The sequence below is a fragment of the Entelurus aequoreus genome, linkage group LG16 (assembly GCF_033978785.1).
Source record: "Entelurus aequoreus isolate RoL-2023_Sb linkage group LG16, RoL_Eaeq_v1.1, whole genome shotgun sequence".
In the NCBI taxonomy this organism is placed as follows: domain Eukaryota; kingdom Metazoa; phylum Chordata; class Actinopteri; order Syngnathiformes; family Syngnathidae; genus Entelurus; species Entelurus aequoreus.
This window is the reverse complement of record NC_084746.1, coordinates 5,144,155-5,168,592: the sequence shown is the minus strand read 5'-3', so window position 1 is coordinate 5,168,592 and position 24,438 is coordinate 5,144,155. Positions and strand designations below refer to the sequence as shown.

The window sequence follows — 24,438 nt, the reverse complement described above, 5'->3', positions numbered from 1 at the left end:
CTTCTCACTAAGCTGATTTTATGTTAGAGTGTTTTACTTGTTTTAAGGGTTTTGGTCCTAAATTATCATCTTGTTGCTGAGATTTGATGAGCTATATTGAGTAAAACATGCTTGAAACTAGAATATCAACTGTTGCAAAGCTGTGTCATCAACACTCACAAGTAGAAAACTACTTTTTTAAAGTCATCATTTCTTACTTCAAGCATGAAAAAAAAATCATGATTTTGACACAATTGTGTCTCATAATTAAAACAGATGACAGCCAAATGGACTTTGCTGTTTTATTTTCAATGAAACAATAGAAAATACGTACTCATATAGTAGTACAGTTGGCACAGTACAGTAAACTGACAGTTAATATTTAAACATTTAACATTTCTAACAATTTTGAACAGAAATAGTTCATGCACATTCAGATAAATTCTTCAATATTACAATAAAAAAAATTTGGCCGGGGGCCGGGCTGTATATATACGCACTAATTGACTGAAAGAGCACGCACTTGGCGCGATGATGTCATGTTATCCATGGAAAAATGCATTTTTAGACCATATGATTTGCCTGAGCGGCTAGGAGACCCCGAGAGTAACAAGCGCTTGCCTTGTTGAATTCCCATTAAAAACAATAAACTTGTTTTTAGTATAAGTAGATGTAATGCCGAGGGCATATCATTATGTCAAGATAATGGCACTAGCATTTACTTCATTTAAGAATATTTTTCAACATATTGAGCAAAAAGGTCTAATTTTTTTCTCTACCAAGAAGAGTGCACTTGTTATTAGTGAGAATATACTTATTTTAAGGTATTTTGGGTTCATTGAGGTTAGCTAATTTTACTTGTTTTGGAAAGTCTTGACAAGCCGAATTTTCTTGTTCTATTGGCAGATAATTTTGCTTAGTTCAAATGAAATACCCTTCATTTTAGTTGTTTTTTTTTCTTGTTTTTGAACACTGACTTTTTGCAGTGTAGGACTGTGGCTATCTTTTACTTTATCAGTCAGCTAATCTATCCATTAGTTTGTTCGATTAATCGAGTAATCGGATTAATCACATTTTATAGCTTTAATGTGTATTTTAGGGACAGTAGTCGAAATAAACAACAATGTTTCTGCTTAACATACCCATGTATCGTAATCATTGAAATTGCACTTTTAACACCGTTCTACACTGCAAAAAGTGAAATCTAAGTAAGATGAAATATCTCAAGTAAGGGTGATATTTGCTTATTTTCTGTCTGATAAGATAATTCTTCTCACTAAGCAGATTTTATGTTAGAGTGTTTTACTTGTTTTAAGGGTTTTGGTCCTAAATGATCTCAGTAAGATATTACAGCTTGTTGCTGAGATTTGATGACCTATATTGAGTAAAACATGCTTGAAACTAGAATATCAACTGTTGCAAAGCTGTGTCATCAACACTCACAAGTAGAAAACTACTTTTTTAAAGTAATCATTTCTTACTTCAAGCATGAAAAAAAAAATCATGATTTTGACACAATTGTGTCTCATAATTAAAACAGATGACAGCCAAATGGACTTTGCTGTTTTATTTTCAATGAAACAATAGAAAACATGTACTCATATAGTAGTACAGTTGGCACAGTACAGTAAACTGACAGTTAATATTTAAACATTTAACATTTGTAACAATTTTGAACAGAAATAGTTCATGCACATTCAGATAAATTCTTCAATATTACAATAAAAAAAATTTGGCCGGGGGCCGGGCTGTATATATGCGCACTAATTGACTGAAAGAGCACGCACTTGGCGCGATGATGTCATGTTATCCATGGAAAAATGCATTTTTAGACCATATGATTTGCCTGAGCGGCTAGGAGACCCCGAGAGTAACAAGCGCTTGCCTTGTTGAATTCCCATTAAGAACAATAAACTTGTTTTTAGTATAAGTAAATGTAATGCTGAGCGCATATCATTATGTCAAGATAATGGCACTAGCATTTACTTCATTTAAGAATATTTTTCAACATATTGAGCAAAAAGGTCTAATTTTTTTCTCTACCAAGAAGAGTGCACTTGTTATTAGTGAGAATATACTTATTTGAAGGTATTTTTGGGTTCATTGAGGTTAGCTAATTTGACTTGTTTTGGAAAGTCTTGACAAGCCAAATGTTCTTGTTCTATTGGCAGATAATTTTGCTTAGTTCAAATAAAATACCCCTAATTTTAGTTTTTTATCTTCTTGTTTTTGAACACGGACTTTTTGCAGTGTAGGACTGTAGCTATCTTTTACTTTATCAGTCAGCTAATCTATCCATTAGTTTGTTCGATTAATCGAGTAATCGGATTAATCACATTTTATAGCTTTAATGTGTATTTTAGGGACAATAGTCGAAATAAACAACAATGTTTCTGCTTAACATACCCATTTATCGTAATCATTGAAATTGCACTTTTAACACCGTTCTACACTGCAAAAAGTGAAATCTAAGTAAGATGAAATACCTCAAATAAGGGTGATATTTGCTTATTTTCTGTCTGATAAGATCATTCTTCTCACTAAGCAGATTTTATGTTAGAGTGTTTTACTTGTTTTAAGGGTTTTGGTCCTAAATGATCTCAGTAAGATATTACAGCTTGTTGCTGAGATTTGATGAGCTATATTGAGTAAAACATGCTTGAAACTAGAATATCAACTGTTGCAAAGCTGTGTCATCAACACTCACAAGTAGAAAACAACTTTTTTTTAAAGTATTCATTTCTTACTTTAAGCATGAAAAAAAAATCATGATGTATGCATATCATTATGTCAAGATAATGGCACTAGCATTTACTTCATTTAAGAATATTTTTCAACATATTGAGCAAAAATGTCTCTTTTTTTATACCGAGAAAAGTGCACTTGTTATTAGTGAGAATATACTTATTTTAAGGTATTTTGGGTAATTTTACTTGTTTTGGAAAGTCTTGACAAGCCAAATTTTCTTGTTCTATTGGCAGATAATTTAGCTTAGTGCAAATAAAATACCCCTCATTTTTGTATTTTTTTGTTCTTGTTTTTGAACACTGACTTTTTGCAGTGCGGGAACTATTTTTCGTATCCGTCGTGAACAAAACAAGGTCTTTAAAGGCGCGTTTGGAGGAGTTTGGTGTGGAAGAGCCCCGTCAAACACTTCCGGGAAAAACAACAACAGACTTTGGCAATCTCAGGTGCGACATTAGTCACCTCTGACGTCACAAATGGACAACATTCCCCACTGCCAGAGGAGTGAGAGCTGGTTATGGCCAAGTGTCCTCATACTCGAGTCCGTGTAAGCGCACCTGTTGCAAATGGACTATTGCGCTTTAAGGCGTTGTGTGGTTTTGCAGTGGCGGCGGTGCTGAACAAACACACGGAGCACAGAAACCTGATCGCCCAAAGAGTCTGCTGCAAGAGACAGACTCACTTAGTCTACATTGGACGAGGTAAGGCATCACACCACTCAAGCCTAACAGCAAGCAGTGTGAAAAGAAATCGTGGTTTTTGCTCCTTTCAGACATCTCGGGGGGTCCCGTCAGCGTGGACGTGGGCATGTGTCGGCCTCGCTGCGGTGGCCCGCCACGCCCGCTGCACGAGGCGCAGCGAGCGCAGGATTACGCGCAACACGTGTCCATGCTGGAATTCCTCAGGAGCAAAAAAGTAGGTGGATGGCTATGGTGCGGTTCCTTTACAGCGGGGGTCAACCCAGTATGCGGCTCTTTAGTGCCGCCCTAGTGGCTACCTGGAGCGTTTTGAAAAAAGGATTGAAAATGGAAAAAGATGGGAGGAAAAATATTTTTTTTGTTTTAGTATGTTTTTTTGTTTGAGGACAAACATGACAAAAACCTTCCCAATTGTTAGGAAGCCCACTGTGTAATGAGAGTATTTGGTGAACATCGTTTTGTCCTACTAATTTCGGTGGTTCTTGAACTCACCATAGTTTACATCATACTTGCCAACCTTGAGACCTCCAATATCGGGAGGTGGGGGGCGTGGTTGGGGGCGTGGTTATTTACAGCTAGAATTCACCAACTCGAGTATTTCATATATATTTCATATATATATATATATATATATATATATATATATATATATATATATATATATATATATATATATATATATATATATATATATATATATATATATATATGAAATACTTGACTTTCAGTGAATTCTAGCTATATATATATATTTTTATTTTAATTTTATTTACATAGAAAAAAAAAAAATACTTGAATTTCAGTGTTCCAGTGGCTATCCATTAGATGGCAGTATTGTCCTGTTTAACTTCTCCGTTCATGATGAGTATATCATTTCGGCCGCCATGTCTGTAATTTCCTCGTTCTTCTGCTTCGTCTCCTTGTTGTGTGCGCAGTTGTGCACTCTCTAAAAGCCCTAGATGTTATGACGTCTTTGGGCAGGCAAGCTGTTTATATTGTGGGAAAGCGGACGTGAGAACAGGCTGTCCCCACTCAGTCTCAGGTCCGCGTTGAGCTGGAGGGGGCGTGGCCTCCAGCTCCGGCTGAATACCGGGAGTTTGTCGGGAGAAAATCTCTGCCGGGAGGTTGTCGGGAGAGGCGCTGAATATCGGGATTCTCCCGCTAAAAACGGGAGGGTTGGCAAGTATGGTTTACATGTCAAATCTTCTACTCCTTTGTCTCATTTTGTCCACCAAAAGTTTTATACTGTGCCTGAATGCACAAAGGTGCGCTTTGTTGATGTTATTGACTTGCTGGAGTGCTAATCAGGCATATTTGGTCAGCGCATGACTGCAAGCTAGTCAATGCTAACATGCTATTTAGGCTAGCTGTATGTACATATTGCATCACTATGCCTCATTTGTAGGTATATTTGAGCTCATTTAATATCCTTTACTTTTATCCTCTTTGTACGTTTGTATATAATTTGGTTTTGCATGTCTCATGACACATTATCTGTATGTAATATTGGCTGCATTTCAGATAGTTGTTTGTGTGCCATGTTGTTCCAGACCACAGCAAACATTACCTAGCTTGCCAAATATTGTAATAAATCTATTAAATGAAGACAGTCTTAACTTGGACGTAGGGGTGTAACGGTACGTGTATTTGTATTGAACCGTTTCGGTACGGGTGTTTCGGTTGGGTTCGGAAGTGTACCGAACAAGTTTCCACACGGACATATTAAGTAGCGTAACGCACGTTGTGTAAACAATGCACACCGAGGCACAACACACGGCATGCTAGCAGCTAACGGGCTAGGATAGACTCACCATACGTCCTCTTTTCACCGGACATGTCCTCTTTTGCGGGGCTGTCAGGGCGGAGTTTCTTAAATGCCTCAAATGTCCGGCATTTTGAGTTAGGGTTGCGTGTATTTTCAATGTACGTTCAGGGTTAAGAAGGGGTTAAAAACAAAACAAATTGTGCGTGCAGCAGCATTGGTGAGGGCGGGGCAGAGACAGAGAGAGAGAGAGAGAGTTATGATAAACGCGCATGCGTCGCCAGGCTCTGCTTTTTATCCATAGATTTATCACATTTAATTTTTATTATCTATAGCAGGGGTGTCAAAAGTGTGCCCCGGAGGCCATTTGCGGCCCACAGCTAATGTTTTAAAGGCCCACGGCACATTCTAAAAATACTAATTAAAATAAACAAAAACATAACAAAAGTGAAATAAAAAAGCTTAAAGGTAATTTAGAAAAAGTTGCAATGTTGACTAATAAAACAAAGCTGTTTTTTTTCTTTCAAACTGTCATTGCTCAAAACATAATATTAAATCAAAATCAATGTTATTATGAATTATTGACCTATCCAAGGTTCCCATTACTTCACATCAAATATTCCACTAAGAAAAATATTTTTGGTGGAAGATTTTGCAAATTTGGTAAATAAATAACCAAAAAATGTATATTTTGTTGTTTTCTTACTGTGCCGAAAATGAACCGAACTGTGACCTCTAAACCGAGGTACGTACCGAACCGAAATGTTTGTGTACCGTTACACCCCTACTTGGATGCCATTAAAAGCTGGTCATTTCCAGGAGTTTTCTCACCTTCTGAGTAGCCTCTGATTTACTAATGGTTTTCAATGTAAAAATGTGTAGAATAAATATTAAATTTCAACATTTCTGTCAACATTTCTGTCAGCCTACGACACAGTCATTTTGATAGTATGCTAATATAGCTAATATAGGCACTTATGTAATGTGTAGCTTTCATTATAAGACTTATATAAGGCTTTTAAATTTTTGCAGCTCCAGACAGACTAGTTTTTTGTATTTTTGGTCCAATATGGCTCTTTCAACGTTTTGGGTTGTCGACCCTTGCTTTACACCGACACTGGGAGAGCGCTGTAGAGCTGCTATAACATCATCCTTAAAGGCCTACTGAAATGAATTTTTTTTATTTAAACGGGGATAGCAGATCCATTCTATGTGTCATACTTGATAATTTCGCGATATTGACATATTTTTGCTGAAAGGATTTAGTAGAGAACATCGACGATAAAGTTGCAACTCTTGGTCGCTGATAAAAGAAGCCTTGCCTGTACCGGAAGTAGCGTGACGTCACAGGTTGAAAGGCTCCTCACACTTCCCCGTTGTTTACAATGCAGCTAGAGCGATTCGGACCGAGAAAGCGACGATTACCCCATTAATTTGAGCGAGGATGAAAGATTCGTGGATGAGGAACGTTAGAGTGAAGGACTAGAGTGCAGTGCAGGATGTATCTTTTTTCGCTCTGACCATAACTTAGGTACAAGCTGGCTCATTGGATTCCACACTCTCTCCTTTTTCTATTGTGGATCACGGATTTGTATTTTAAACCACCTCGGATACTATATCCTCTTGAAAATGAGAGTCGAGAACGCAAAATGGACATTCACAGTGACTTTTAACTCCACTACAATACATCGGCGAAACACTTTAGCTACGGAGCTAACGTGATAGCATCGGGCTTAACTGCAGATAGAAACAAAAGAAATAAACCCGTGACTGGAAGGATAGATAGAAAATTAACAATACTATTAAGCCATGGACGTGTAAATACACGGTTAATGCTTTTCAGCCTGGCGAAGGTTAACAATGCTGTTGCTAACGACGCCATTGAAGCTAACTTAGCAACCGGACCTCACAGAGCTATGCTAAAAACATTAGCTATCCACCTACGCCAGCCAGCCCTCATCTGCTCATCAACACCCGTGCTCACCTGCGCTCCAGCGATCGACGGCGCGACGAAGGACTTCATCCGATCACAGATGCGGTCGGCGGTCCGGAGACGGAGGAAGTCAAGGTGAGGTCGCCAGCTAGCGCGTCTGCTATCCATCTCAAAGTCCTCCTGGTTGTGTTGCTCTAGCCGGCCGCTAATACACCGATCGCACCTACAACTTTCTTCTTTGCAGTCTTCATTGTTCATTAAACAAATTGCAAAAGATTCACCAACACAGATGTCCAGAATACTGTGGAATTTTGAGATGAAAACAGAGCTTTTTGTATTGGATTCAATGTGTCCGCATACTTCCGTTTCAACGATTGACGTCACGCGCATACGTCATCATACATAGATGTTTTCAACCGGAAGTTTAGCTGGAAATTTAAAATTGCACTTTATAAGTTTGGCATGTGTTGCAATGTTAAGATTTCATCATTGATATATAAACTATCAGACTGCGTGGTTTCAGTAGGCCTTTAAGAGGCATCTGATTGATTGATTGATTGAGACTTTTATTAGTAGGTTGCACAGTGAAGTACATATTCCGTACAATTGACCACTAAATGGTAACACCCGAATAAGTTTTTCAACTTGTTTAAGTCGGGGTCCACTTAAATTGATTCATTATACAGATATATACTATCATATATACTATCATCATAATACAGTCATCACACAAGATAATCACATTGACTTATTTACATTATTTACAATCAGGGGTGTGGAGGGGGTGGGGGTGGGGGGGGGTGTATGGACATCAAGTACTGGACATAGAGAGAGAGAGAGAGAGAGAGAGAGATCAGAAGGCATAAGAAAAAGAAAAAGTATCTGCATTTGATTGTTTACATTTGATTATTAGCAATCCGGGGAGGGTGTTAGTTTAGGGTTGTAGCTGCCTGGAGGTGAACTTTTATTGCGGTTTTGAAGGAGGATAGAGATGCCCTTTCTTTTATACCTGTTGGGAGCGCATTCCACATTGATGTGGCATAGAAAGAGAATGAGTTAAGACCTTCGTTAGTTCGGAATCTGGGTTTAACGTGGTTAGTGGAGCACCCCCTGGTGTTGTGGTTATGGCGGTCATTTACGTTAAGGAAGTAGTTTGACATGTACTTCGGTATCAGGGAGGTGTAGCGGATTTTATAGACTAGGCTCAGTGCAAGTTGTTTAACTCTGTCCTCCACCTTGAGCCAGCCCACTTTAGAGAAGTGGGTAGGAGTGAGGTGGGATCTGGGGTGGAGGTCTAGAAGTAACCTGACTAGCTTGTTCTGAGATGTTTGGAGTTTAGATTTGAGGGTTTTGGAGGTGCTAGGGTACCAGGAGGTGCATGCGTAATCGAAAAAGGGTTGAACGAGAGTTCCCGCCAGAATCCTCAAGGTGCTTTTGTTGACCAGAGAGGAAATTCTGTAGAGAAATCTCGTTCGTTGGTTAACCTTTTTGATTACCTTGGTTGCCATTTTATCACAGGAAAGGTTAGCCTCTAGAATGGAACCTAGGTAGGTGACCTCATCTTTCCTGGTGATGACACTGTCACCTACTTTTATGGTGAAGTCATTGACTCTCTTAAGTTTGATGTGGGACCCAAACAGGATGGATTCTGTTTTACCCAAGTGTATGGATAGCTTGTTGTCAGCGAGCCAGGTGCAAGTTCTACAGAGCTCAGCACTGAGGATTTTCTCCACCTGTGACTTGTCCTTGCCGGATACCAGCAAGGCAGAGTCATCCGCAAACAAAAACAATTCACAGTCGCATGCCGATGACATGTCGTTTATGTATATTAGGAACAGTAAAGGTCCCAATATACTGCCTTGGGGGACTCCACAGCTCACCGAGAGGGGGGGGGAGACACGGTCCCGTTGACCTCTACCACCTGCTCCTTCCCCTCCAAGTAAGACTGCATCCAGCTCCAAGAGGTTTTGTTAAATCCGATGGCTCTGAGCTTATCCAACAGTATAGCGTGGTTAACGGTGTCAAAGGCCTTCTGAAGGTCCAGCATGACCATGCCGCAGTATTTGCCCGCGTCCACCTCAATTATAGGGCTCAAAATTGTGACGTGGAAACACAACGCATTGTGGTTCTTGCTGGCCTCTGATTCGCTTGTTTACCTGGCTGAAGGCAAGACGGTCCTAGTTGTCTTCTTTTTTTAATAAGTTCATAACGTGCAACAAAATGATCTGCCACAATAGCTGTCAAGATCGCTTCAGGAATAAAAACACGATTTGGTGAGGTTTGTCTCATTTCCAGTGTGGAAGCAAAGTCAATGAATTTGGGATAGTGAGCTAATAAAGAGACGATGAATATCTCGGATAGTAACCATGAGATGATCGAACATGACTTTTAACGCCATCACCTGGTACATGTTGGTGTGTTCACAGCATTTATACACTGGTAAGTTTGTGTCTGATGTAAAATTCCAAGGTCTTGGACGCACCCAAATTTGGTTTGTCTGTGAGCCTTTACTGACCCGGCATTCGGAAATGTTTGGCCCGTATAAAAACGGACTCCGTTGGAGACCGAGATACAGGACACGTTCTGTAGGTTGCTCAAATCTTGTCTATTGGACGTGCTCATATGGATCAATTCCACCAATTTTACTTCTGGTTTAAGGTGACGAGCCTTTGGAACAGGGTCCAGCTTTTCTTTAGTACGATCCATTTCAATCCAGTCTAAAGTTAAAGTTAAAGTACCACTGATAGTCACACACACACCAGATGTGGTGAAATTACTCTCTGCATTTGACCCATCCCCTTGTTTCACCTACTGGGAGGTGAGGGGAGCAGTGAGCAGCAGCTGCGCTCAGGAGTCATTTTAGTGTTTTAACCCCCAATTCCAACCATTGATGCCAAGTGCCAAGCAGGGAGGTAATGGGTCCCATTTTTATAGTCTTTGGTATGACTCGGCCGGGGTTTGAACTCACAACCTACCCATCTCAGGGCGGACACTCTAACCACAAGGCCACTGAGTAGACTGGTTGCTCTCTCTCACAATACCGCTGCATGTAAACAAAAAATTTGTCCAGCAACAATGGCCACCCAGCCCCCACAATGCATTGCAAAATCACACGCCCTTTCGAGCCCTATTGGAATCATTTGTTTGTGTCTCCCAACCAAGCTTAGGAGGCATGAATTCGCCGCCCTGGATGGCCCCGAACCCCGAAACCTGCTTCCCTCGTGCGGGATGAACTATGTGTGTGAGCCCACGGGGATGCGCGTGGACCGGCTGTTGCTGTTCGAGGGCCCCCGCGAGGTGGAGGTCATCCAGGAGTGCCACTGCGAGATCAAGCTGAGCCAGTGCATGAGGGTCCCCTCGCTCAGGACCTTTTACGCCGAGACGCCCTACGAGAGTGTCATCGACGTGGGAGGCTGCTCGCGGTCCAAAGGCTCTCCAGGTGTGTGGGAGTTGTTCTGGGCAGATTATGGACCCACATTTGGATTTCAGAAGTGGGTCACACAATTGGCTTGAGTACAGGAGGCGTGGCTTGAAATATTTGGCTCGTTATTTATTTATTCTTAGTGCAAAATAACAAAACTAGCTATAAAGGAAACAATTGTGAGCTATCAGCTACTTAGTTGTCCTCTCACTATTATGTTAGATCCACTATGGACTAGACTCTCACACTATTATGTTAGATCCACTATGGACTGGACTCTCACTATTATGTTAGATCCACTATGGACTGGACTCTCACACTATTATGTTAGATCCACTATGGACTAGACTCTCACACTATTATGTTAGATCCACTATGGACTGGACTCTCACTATTATGTTAGATCCACTATGGACTGGACTCTCACACTATTATGTTAGATCCACTATGGACTGGACACTCACACTATTATGTTAGATCCACTATGGACTAGACTCTCACAATATTATGTTAGATCCACTATGGACTGGACTCTCACACTATTATGTTAGATCCACTATGGACTGGACTCTCACACTATTATGTTAGATCCACTATGGACTAGACTCTCACAATATTATGTTAGATCCACTATGGACTGGACTCTCACACTATTATGTTAGATCCACTATGGACTGGACTCTCACACTATTATGTTAGATCCACTATGGACTAGACTCTCACAATATTATGTTAGATCCACTATGGACTGGACTCTCACACTATTATGTTAGATCCACTATGGACTGGACTCTCACACTATTATGTTAGATCCACTATGGACTGGACTCTCACACTATTATGTTAGATCCACTATGGACTAGACTCTCACAATATTATGTTAGATCCACTATGGACTGGACTCTCACACTATTATGTTAGATCCACTATGGACTGGACTCTCACACTATTATGTTAGATCCACTATGGACTAGACTCTCACAATATTATGTTAGATCCACTATGGACTAGACTCTCACGATATAATGTTAGATCCACTATGGACTGGACTCTCACACTATTATGTTAAATCCACTATGGACTGGACTCTCACACTATTATGTTAGATCCACTATGGACTGGACTCTCACACTATTATGTTAGATCCACTATGGACTAGACTCTCACAATATTATGATAGATCCACTATGGACTGGACTCTCACACTATTATGTTAGATCCACTATGGACTGGACTCTCACACTATTATGTTAGATCCACTATGGACTGGACTCTCACACAATTATGTTAGATCCACTATGGACTGGACTCTCACAATATTATGTTAGATCCACTATGGACTGGACTCTCACACTATTATGTTAGATCCACTATGGACTGGACTCTCACTATTATGTTAGATCCACTATGGACTGGACTCTCACACTATTATGTTAGATCCACTATGGACTGGACTCTCACACTATTATGTTAGATCCACTATGGACTGGACTCTCACTTTATTATGTTAGATCCACTATGGACTGGACTCTCTCACTATTATGTTAGATCCACTATGGACTGGACTCTCACACTATTATGTTAGATCCACTATGGACTGGACTCTCACTATTATGTTAGATCCACTATGGACTGGACTCTCACACTATTATGTTAGATCCACTATGGACTGGACTCTCACTATTATGTTAGATCCACTATGGACTGGACTCTCACACTATTATGTTAGATCCACTATGGACTGGACTCTCACACTATTATGTTAGATCCACTATGGACTGGACTCTCACACTATTATGTTAGATCCACTATGGACTGGACTCTCACACTATTATGTTAGATCCACTATGGACTGGACTCTCACACTATTATGTTAGATCCACTATGGACTGTACTCTCACTATTATGTTAGATCCACTATGGACTGGACTCTCACACTATTATGTTAGATCCACTATGGACTAGACTCTCACGATATAATGTTAGATCCACTATCGACTGGACTCTCACACTATTATGTTAGATCCACTATGGACTGAAACTCTCACAATATAATGTTAGATCCACTATGGACTGGACTCTCACACGATTATGTTAGATCCACTATGGACTGGACTCTCACATGATTATGTTAGATCCACTATGGACTGGACTCTCACACTATTATGCTAGATTCATTAGGGCTGGACTCTCACAATATTATGCTAGATCCACTATGGACTGGACTCTCACACTATTATGTTAGATCCACTATGGACTGGACTCTCACACTATTATGTTAGATCCACTATGGACTGGACACTCACACTATTATGTTAGATCCACTATGGACTGGACTCTCACACTATTATATTAAATCCACTATGGACTGGACTCTCACACTATTATGTTAGATCCACTATGGACTGGACTCTCACACTATTATGTTAGATCCACTATGGACTGGACTCTCACTATTATGTTAGATCCACTATGGACTGGACTCTCACTATTATGTTAGATCCACTATGGACTGGACTCTCACAATATTATGCTAGATCCACTCGACGTCCATTGCACCGGTCGCCCAGGGGGGGTCCCACATCTGCGGTCCCCTCCAAGGTTTCTCATTATCATCCCATTGGGTTTAGTTTTTTCTTGCCCTGATGTGGGATCTGAGCCGAGGATGTCGTTGTGGCTTGTGCAGCCCTTTGAGACACTCTTGATTTAGGGCTATATAAGTAAACATTGATTGATTGATTGAACAATTATAATGAGGATCAAACTTACTTGTTTTCACTCTCCACTAGGGTTGGATCATTGAATCATTTTCGGTACGATACCGTCTCTGAAACTGAAGTCACGTCGTGACATTGCTGGTTTAAGAGCAGACGAGCATGTTCGGCGGCACACAATCACAGAGTACTTACAAGCAGACAGTGTGTAGACAGAAAAGGGAGAACGGACACATTTTGGCTTGAAAACTAACAATAAAGGTGAAGTTATAAAACTGAAACGCCCTCAGGAAGAGGTGCTTTAAGACATGGCTAGCTAGCTAGCGGCTAATGTCCATCCGCCGTCGGCAGTGTTTTAGCTACTTCTAAATCACTAATCATTGTCTCCATGGCGACAAATAAAGTACGTTTCTTACAAGTATCATCCATGCAGGACGAGGAATAGCTAAACATGCTTCACTACATGCTCCCCGGCATCAAAATGTAAACAAACGCCATTGGTGGATCGACACCTAACATCCACTGTAATGATACCAAGTATCTAGTCGATACTACTACGATTACATCAATATTTTTGGGCATCACAACATTTTCTTTCGTTTAAAAATGTTTGTATATTATGTTTATAAACTCAGGAAATATGTCCCTGGACACATGAGGACTTTGAATATGACCAATGTATGATCCTGTAACGACTTGGTATCGAATTGATACCCAAATTTGTGGAATCATCCAAAACTAATGTAAAGTATCCAAACAACAGAAGAATAAGTGATTATTACATTTTTACAGAAGTGTAGATAGAACATGTTAAAAGAGAAAGCAACCAGATATTAACAGTAAATGAACACGTGGATTAAAGGCCTACTGAAATGAATTTTTTTTATTCAAACGGGGATAGCAGATCTATTCTATGTGTCATACTTGATCATTTCGCGATATTGCCATATTTTTGCTGAAAGGATTAAGTATAGAACAACGACGATAAAGATAGCAACTTTTGGTATCTGATAAAAAAAAAGGCTTGCCCCTACCGGAAGTAGCGTGACGTAGTCAGTTGAACATATACGCAGAGTTCCCTATTGTTTACAATGATGGCCGCATGAAGTGAGAGAGATTCGGACCGAGAAAGCGACGATTTCCCCATTAATTTGAGCGAGGATGAAGAAAGATTTGTGGATGAGGAAAGTGCAAGTGAAGGACTAGTGGGGAGTGGAAGCGATTCAGATAGGGAAGATGCTGTGAGAGGCGGGGGTGACCTGATATTCAGCTGGGAATGACTACAACAGTAAATAAACACAAGACATATATATACTCTATTAACCACAACACAACCAGGCTTATATTTAATATGCCACAAATTAATCCCGCATAAAAACACCTAGGTGTTTGTTATGCTAGCTCCTAGCTACTAGCTACTAGCTCGAGCTAGTTATAGCTCGAGCGGGTAATATGGACGGGATCCCGTCCATAAAACCCGCCAATACAATTCAAACACCTGCACAACACACACACTCACTCAGCCCAAAGGACCGTTCACCTAACCCAAGGTTCATAAAGCTTATATATTTAATCAAAGTTACGTACATGACACGCACATACGGGCAAGCAATCAAATGTTTAGAAGCGCGCGGGTGGGACCTGATATTCAGCTGGGAATGACTACAACAGTAAATAAACACAAGACATATATATACTCTATTAGCCACAACACAACCAGGCTTATATTTAATATGCCACAAATTAATGCTAGCTCCTAGCTACTAGCTCGAGCTAGTTATAGCAAGCGATCAAATGTTTGGAAGCGCAGCTGTGTACTCACGGTATTGCAACTGTGTATCCAAATCAAAGTCCTCCTGGTAAGAGTCTCTGTTGTCCGAGTTCTTCGATCTTGACTGCATCTTTCGGGAATGTAAACAAAGAAGCGCCGACTGTGTTGTGTTGCTGCTGACTTCCCTCGCAAAATACTCCGCTTCGCACCGACAACTTTCTTCTTTGCTTGCTCAGCTTCTTTCTCCATAATGCAATGAACAAATTGCAACAGATTCACCAACACAGATGTCCAGAATACTGTGGAATAATGACATGAAAACAGAGCTATTTCGTATTGGCTTCAATAGTGTCCGAATACTTCCGTTTCAATGATTGACGTCACGCGCATACGTCATCCTCAGAGGCGTTTCGAACCGGAAGTTTAGCGGGAAATTTTAAATGTCACTTTATAAGTTAACCCGGCCGTATTGGCATGTGTTGCAATGTTAAGATTTCATCATTGATATATAAACTATCAGACTGCGTGGTCGCTAGTAGTGGCTTTCAGTAGGCCTTTAATATTCAATTTTTACAGCTTGTCCCTCATAATTTTGACAAAATAGAATGATAAATGACACAATATGTTACTGCATATGTCAGCAGACTAAATTAGGAGCCTTTGTTTGTTGACTCACTACTAAAAGACAAGTTGTCTTGTATGTTCACTATTTTATTTAAGGACTTAACTGCAATAAGAAACATATTTTTAATGTACCCTAAGATTTTTAGTTAAAATAAAGCCAATAATGCAATTTTTTTGTGGTCCCTTCATTTACAAAAGAACCAAATTTTTTTTAGTACCGGTACCAAAATATTGGTATCGTTACAACACTACTCTCCACATAATGATCACATACTCTAACTCAGGAGTGGGCAAATTTTTGTGCTCAGGGGCCACATTGGCACATGATGCATTTCAAAGCATATCAAATCTGTTGGAACTAATAGTAGGCTTCTCAAACATGGGCTGTTTTAGTCATAATACATCTATTTTCAACACTATTATATTGTATCAGCAAAAAATAATTCAAATGGTAATAAAGGGTTAACACTTACATTCTATTGTGTGGTTCCCATTCTTGCTCGTGTGTCAAAGTCTAGTACCAGTTTTGTTGTGGCAATTCTCAAAACAGATCTTTGCTCAATTCTGTTTTAATATTTGGCGGGCCGGATTAAAAGGGACTAACGGGCCGTATGTGGCCCTCGGGCCGTAGTTTGCCCAACCCTCCTCTAACAGCTCGACTATTAAATCTTACAAACCCCGTTTCCATATGAGTTGGGAAATTGTGTTAGATGTAAATATAAACGGAATACAATGATTTGCAAATCCTTTTCAAGCCATATTCAGTTGAATATGCTACAAAGACAACATATTTGATGTTCAAACTGATAAACTTTTTTTTTTTTGGCAAATAATCATCAACTTTAGAATTTGATGCCAGCAACACGTGACAAAGAAGTTGGGAAAGGTGGCAATAAATACTGATAAAGTTGAGGAATGCTCATCAAACACTTATTTGGAACATCCCACAGGTGTGCAGGCTAATTGGGAACAGGTGGGTGCCATGATTGGGTATAAAAGTAGATTCCATGAAATGCTCAGTCATTCACAAACAAGGATGGGGCGAGGGTCACCACTTTGTCAACAAATGCCTGAGCAAATTGTTGAACAGTTTAAGAAAAACCTTTCTCAACCAGCTATTGCAAGGAATTTAGGGATTTCACCATCTACGCTCCGTAATATCATCAAAGGGTTCAGAGAATCTGGAGAAATCACTGCACGTAAGCAGCTAAACCCGTGACCTTCCATCCCTCAGGCTGTACTGCATCAACAAGCGACATCAGTGTGTAAAGGATATCACCACATGGGCTCAGGAACACTTCAGAAACCCACTGTCAGTAATTACAGTTGGTCGCTACATCTGTAAGTGCAAGTTAAAACTCTCCTATGCAAGGCGAAAACCGTTTATCAACAACACCCAGAAACGTCGTCGGCTTCGCTGGGCCTGAGCTCATCTAAGATGGACTGATACAAAGTGGAAATTGTTCTGTGGTCTGACGAGTCCACATTTCAAATTGTTTTTGGAAACTGTGGACGTCGGACCAAAGAGGAAAAGAACCATCCGGATTGTTATAGACGCAAAGTTGAAAAGCCAGCATCTGTGATGGTATGGGGGTGTATTAGTGCCCAAGGCATGGGTAACTTAATAATCTGTGAAAGCACCATTAATGCTGAAAGGTACATACAGGTTTTGGAACAACATATGCTGCCATCTAAGCGCCGTCTTTTTCATGGACGCCCCTGCTTATTTCAGCAAGACAATGCCAAGCCACATTCAGCACGTGTTACAACAGCGTGGCTTCGTAAAAAAAAAGAGTGCGGGTTCTTTCCTGGCCCGCCTGCAGTACAGACCTGTCTCCCATCGAAAATGTGTGGCGCATTATGAAGCCTAAAATACAACAGCGGAGACCCCCGGACTGTTGAACGACTGAAGCTCTACATAAAACAAGAATGGGAAAGAATTCCACTTTCAAAGCTTCAACAATTAGTTTCCTCAGTTCCCAATCGTTTATTGAGTGTTGTTAAAAGGAAAGGCCATGTAACACAGTGGTGAACATGCCCTTTCCCAACTACTTTGGCACGTGTTGCAGCCATGAAATTCTAAGTTAATTATTATTTGCAAAAAAAAAATAAACTTTATGAGTTTGAACATCAAATATGTTGTCTTTGTAGTGCATTCAATTGAATATGGGTTGAAAAGGATTTGCAAATCATTGTATTCCGTTTATATTTACATCCAACACAATTTCCCAACTCATATGGAAACGGGGTTTGTATTTTAAATTGCCTTTCAAATGTCTATTCTTGGTGTTGAGTTTTATCAAATAAATTTCCCCAAAAAATGCGACTTATACTCCAGTGCGACTTATATATGTTTTTTTTCCTTCTTTATTATGCATTTTCGGCTGGTGCGACTTATACTCCGAAAAATACGGTAATCATAATTCCAGGGCGTCTAGTGAGGGGCATTTTGTACTCCCTCGTCCCAGGAAGAATGCTTTGCGGAAATATTTTATTTATAGATCTGTATCGCTCTGGAATAACCTACCTCGAATTCTCACCGGCATTGAAAAGAAACCGGTTTTTAAAAGGAAAGTAATATTTAATCTGAGTCTGTAAATTAGTTTGCTTGTTCATGATTTTTGTTTGGTTTTGTATTGTGTAGTTATATTTATATGGTAATTATTATTCTGTGACTGTAAATTGCTTGTTGATGCTTTTATTTTTTTGTGTATTGTGTAGTTATAATTATATGCTTTTACTTGTAAATGTATTGAGTTTGTGGACCCCAGGAAGACTACCGTATTTTTCGGACTATAAGTCGCAGGTTTTTTCATAGTTTGGCCGGGGGTGCGACTTATACTCAGGAGCGACTTATGTGTGAAATTATTAACACATTAGCGTAAAATATCAAATAATATTATTTAGCTCAGGGGTCACCAACGCGGTGCCCGTGGGCACCAGGTAGCCCGTAAGGACCAGATGAGTAGCCCGCTGGCCTGTTCTAAAAATAGCTCAAATAGCAGCACTTACCAGTGAGCCGCCTCTGTTTTTTAAATTGTATTTATTTACTAGCAAGCTGGTCTCACTTTGCTCAACATTTTTAATTCTAAGAGAGACAAAACTCAAATAGAATTTGAAAATCCAAGAAAATATTTTAAAGACTTGGTCTTCACTTGTTTAAATAAATTCATTATTTTTTTTACTTTGCTTCTTATAACTTTCAGAAAAACAATTTTAAAGAAAAAATACAACCTTAAAAATGATTTTAGGATTTGTAAACACATATACCTTTTCAATTCCTTTCTCTTCTTTCCTGACAATTTAAATCAATGTTCAAGTAAATTAATTTGTTTTAATGTAAAGAATAATAAATACATTTTAATTTAATTCTTCATTTTAGCTTCTGTTTTTTCTACGAAGATTATTTGTGAAATATTTCTTCAAACTTACCATGGTTAAAATTCAAAAAAATTATTCTGGCAAATCTAGAAAATCTGTAGAATCAAATTTAAATCTTATTTCAAAGTCTTTTGAATTTATTTTAAAATTTTTGTTCTGGAAAATCTAGAAGAAATAATGATTTGTCTTTGTTAGAAATATAGCTTGGTCCAATTTGTTATATATTCTAACAAAGTGTAAATTGGATTTTAACCTATTTAAAACATGTCATCAAAATTCTAAAATTAAGCTTAATCAGGAAAAATTACTAATGATGTTCCATAAATTATTTTTTTAATTTTTTCAAAAAGATTCAAATTAGCTAGTTTTTCTCTTCTTTTTTTCGGTTGAATTTTGAATTTTAAAGAGTCGAAATTGAAGATAAACTATGTTTCAAAATTGAATTGTCATTTTTTTTCGTGTTTTCTCCTCTTTTAAACCGTTCAATTAAGTGTAAATATCATTCATTATTAATAATAACATAGAGTTAAAGGTAACTTGAGCAAATTGGCTATTTCTGGCAATTTATTTAAGTGTGTATCAAACTGGTAGCCCTTCGCATTAATCAGTACCCAAGAAGTAGCTCTTGGTTTCAAAAAGGTTGGTGACCCCTGATTTAGCTCATTCACGTAAGAGACTAGACGTATAAGATTTCATGGGATTTAGCGATTAGGAGTGACAGATTGTTTGGTAAACGTATAGCATGTTCTATATGTTATAATTATTTGAATGACTCTTACCATAATATGTTACGTTAACATACCAGGCACGTTCTCAGTTGGTTATTTATGCCTCATATAACGTACACTTATTCAGCCTGTTCACTATTCTTGATTTATTTTAAATTGCCTTTCAAATGTCTATTCTTGGTGTTGGCTTTTATCAAATACATTTCCCCCAAAAATGCGACTTATACTCCAGTGCGACTAATATATGTTTTTTTTCCTTCTTTATTATGCATTTTCGGCCGATGCGACTTGTACTCCGGAGCGACTTATACTCTGAAAAATACGGTACACACCTAATTGTGTATATATAATTTAAACACACATAAACCTTGGCCCCCCAGACACATTTTTTCTCTCAATTTGGGCCCCCCCCCCCACCCCGAGTCAAAAATATTTGCCCAGCTCTGGTCTAAAAGGACAAGCATTAGGTCATGGTCTCAAACTGACGGCCCGGGGCCATTTTTGCGGCACCCGAGACAATATTTTGTGGCCCCCACCTTAGTATGAAAGTTTCATGTTAGTGCGGCACTTTACAGTGTTGTGTGCGGAGCAGGACGAACCTACCAATCAAGGTGAGGTATATGGCTCTTGGGGGCGGGACATCGGCCTGGCTCGACGCAAGCAGAGAAAAACATTTCTCAATGAGTGAAAGTGACAGCAGCGTTGTCATGGAGACTTGTCTTCCCTGTCTGGCTGCCTGTTTCTTTTCCAGGCCGGTCCGTTTTAAGTTGCTGCCCAGTGGGAGAATACAAAAAAAAATGTATCTCTCTGACAAAATAAAACAAAGTGATACGTACGCGGCGGGATGAAAGAAAAGTAAGGAAATCAATGTAGCCTAATGTAGTCTGTCTGTCGGCAATATATATTATATTATAATAATATTATATTAATAATAATTGTATTATTAGATTAATATTAATCATTAATTTGTTTATACATTTTTCCATCTTATTTTGTGTTAAGAAAATAAAAATAAAGACATTTGGGCAAATTGGAATTCTTTTAAACAAATCTTATGTTGTGTAAATTGAGTTTGAGACCCCAGTGTTAGGTTTTCCACCTGGCACAAGTTTTTGACTTGTCTCCATTCAATAGCTTGACATTACTTTTCAGGGCCGGCCAGTGGCATAGGCCGTATAGGCAAATGCTAAGGGCGCCGTCCATCAGGGGGCGCCACGCCAGTGCCACAAATGTTGGAGGAAAAAAAAAAAAAAAATTGGTACTATTATTTCTAAATACATAAAATAATCCCACGTTATTTAAAATGCAAAGTAAAGCCGATTTAATAGAAATATTATTTGTTACAACATTACACCCCCCCTCCCCCGGCATGGTGCGCCCCCTCCCTTCCCGTATCATGACTCTTTTTGGACGTCACCACATAAAAAAATCAACACAAGATGTCAAAACGGCCAAAACTGTCAGGTGCCCAGGGAAGAAAAAAGAGAAAAGAAGAGGAGAAACGAGAAAAAGACAGAGGTAGCAGGTAGGTAACGTTAGCCTACATGAAATTATTTGTCTGTTACAGAATGTGATCAACAGCCATACAGGTTACACTGAGGGTAACCATATAAACAACTTTAACACTGTTACAAATATGCGCCACACTGTGAACCCACACCAAACAAGAATGACAAACACATTTCGGGAGAACATCCGCACCGTAACACAACATAAACACAACAGCACAAATACCCAGAACCCCTTGCAGCACTAACTCTTCCGGGACGCTACAATATACACCCCTGCTACCCCTTACCCCCCAATACCGCCCACCTCGACCTTCTCATGCTCTCTCAGGGAGAGCATGTCCCAAATTCCAAGCTGCTGTTTTGAGGCATGTTAAAAAAAATAATGCACTTTGTGACTTCAAAAATAAATATGGCAGTGCCATGTTGGCATTTTTTTCCATAACTTGAGTTGATTTATTTTGGAAAACCTTGTTACATTGTTTAATGCATCCAGCGGGGCATCACAACAAAATTAGGCATAATAATGTGTTAATTCCACGACTGTATATATCGGTATCGGTTGATATCGGAATCTGTAATTAAGAGTTGGACAATATCGGAATATCGGATATCGGCAAAAAAGCCATTATCGAACATCTCTAGTAAAAAGTGAACCACTGTCACTCCAAAAAGTGCCGTGGACATATTCCCTTTGCCCACCTGCCCCCAAATCACGCCCATGTGGACCCCCATTTCCATTTGATGACAACTACACTGCAAAAAGTCAGTGTTCAAAAACAAGAAAAAAAAATACAAAAATTAGGGGTATTTTATTTGAACTAAGCAAAATTATCTGCCAATAGAACAAGAAAATTCGGCTTGTCAAGACTTTCCAAAACAAGTAAAATTAGCTTAACTCAATGAAGCCAAAAATACCTTAAAATACGTATATTGTCACTAATAAAAAGTGCACTTTTCTTGGTAGAAAAAAAAGAGCCCTTTTTGCTCAATATGTTGAAAAATATTCTTAAATTAAGTAAATGCTAGTGCCATTATCTTGACATCATGATATGCGCTCGGCATTACATTTCTTGAAACCAGCAAACTTATACTAAAAACTAGTAAATTGTTCTTAATGGAAAGGCAACTGCTTGTTTGTCTCGGGGTCTCCTAGCCGCTCAGGCAAATCATATGGTCTAAAAATGCATTTTTCCATGGATAACATGACATCATCGCGCCAAGTGCGTGCTCTTTCAGTCAATTAGTGCGCATATATACAGCCCGGCCCCCGGCCCAAATTATTTTTTATTGTAATTTTGAAGAATTTATCTGAATGTGCATGAACTATTTCTGTTCAAAATTGTTAGAAATGTTAAATGTTTAAATATTAACTGTCAGTTTACTGTACTGTGCCAACTGTACTACTATATGAGTACCTGTTTTCTATTGTTTCATTGGAAATAAAACAGCAAAGTCCATTTGGCTGTCATCTGTTTTAATTATGAGACACAATTGTGTCAAAGTCATGATTTTTTTTTTTATGCTTGAAATAAGAAATGATTACTTTAAAAAAGTACTTTTATACTTGTGAGTGTTGATGACACAGCTTTGCAACAGTTGATATTCTAGTTTCAAGCATGTTTTACTCAATATAGCTCATCAAATCTCAGCAACAAGCTGTAATATCTTACTGAGATCATTTAGGAGCAAAACACTCAAAACAAGTAAAACACTCTAACATAAAATCTGCTTAGTGAGAAGAATGATCTTATCAGACAGAAAATAAGCAAATATCACCCTTATTTGAGATATTTCATCTTACTTAGATTTCACTTTTTGCAGAGTACAGAAGTGATGGTTTGAAGCGGTGACAAAACACTCGTTTGATACATTTTTCAAACAGCTACCGCAAGAAACATGATTTAAAATCAAGGGTTAATTCAGATTATCCGAGACAAAATTAGATTAATTGACTTTTTCGTGGTTCAACCTGAGAACCAAATCTACACTGCACTGGACGCTGGTTGTCAGTGGGGTATTTTCATTAGGGATGTCCGATAATGGCTTTTTGACGATATTGTCCAACTCTTTAATTACCGATATCAACCGAACCGATATCAACCGATATATGCAGTTGTGGAATTAACACATTATTATGCCTAATTTGGACAACCATGTATGGTGAAGATAAGGTACATTAAAAAAAATAAAAATAAAATAAGATAACTAAATTAAAAACATTTTCTTGAATAAAAAAGAAAGTAAAATAATATAAAAACAGTTACATAGAAACTAGTAATTAATGAAAATTAGTAAAATTAACTGTTAAAGGTTAGTACTATTAGTGGAGCAGCAGCACGCACAATCATGTGTGCTTACGGACTGTATCCCTTGCAGACTGTATTGATATATATCAGACCTGGGCATTCTGCGGCCCGCGGGCCGCATCCGGCCCTTTGTGCGTCCCTGTCCGGCCCGCGTGAGGCCAATTATAAATTACAAAATGCATTTTAAAAAGTATCTATGTCGAGTGTGCAATACAACGGTGCTGCTTTTGTTTTGAAAATCGTTATTTGTATTACTTCCGTGTGGACGTATGCGTGTGCGTGGTTGTGAGTGAATGTGAACAGCTGCAATTACAAAATAAAGTTGAAAAAACATCTATGTCCTGCGCGCAATACAACTGTGCTGCTTTTATTTTGAAAAGTATTATTTATGGGCGTGTGTCCGTGTGTAACCTGCGAGTGAAGGTGCACATGCAGCGACAAGTGATGCACGGTTTACACCCGAGACGCTAAAAAGAGAAAAGTTGATGAGGAATGGCGTGTTTTCAACAAGACATGAACTGCAAAGCAACGTTCCCTCTAAGGTGCGTGCCTGCGCAATTGCGCACTGCTCAAGCGTCCGCTGCGCGCAGCAAGTATATGCCGCGCACCAAATCAAATCCCATCTGAATTCTAAACAAAATAAACATATTTATTCTATGGAATTTTGCAATGCAACTTTGAGTGACAGTGACAACAAGCGGCCCTAATGGTGTTCGTCAACACCGTTTACAACACCGTTCAATTGAACACCGTTCAATTATTGTAACGTCTATCGAGATGCTTCGAGGACAGGAATTATATCGATCACTTTATTGAGCAAAACTGTTTATATTCGGACATAACCACACCAAAAACATGAGTAAAA

At 39.0% G+C, this 24,438-nt stretch overlaps 1 protein-coding gene across 2 annotated transcripts in view; it reads right to left on the bottom strand.

Moving 5' to 3' along the window:
- LOC133631254 (serine/threonine-protein kinase NIM1-like) overlaps positions 1-24,438 on the bottom strand; it is an 85,321-nt gene that overhangs the window by 33,596 nt on the left and 27,287 nt on the right. The window lies entirely within an intron of this gene.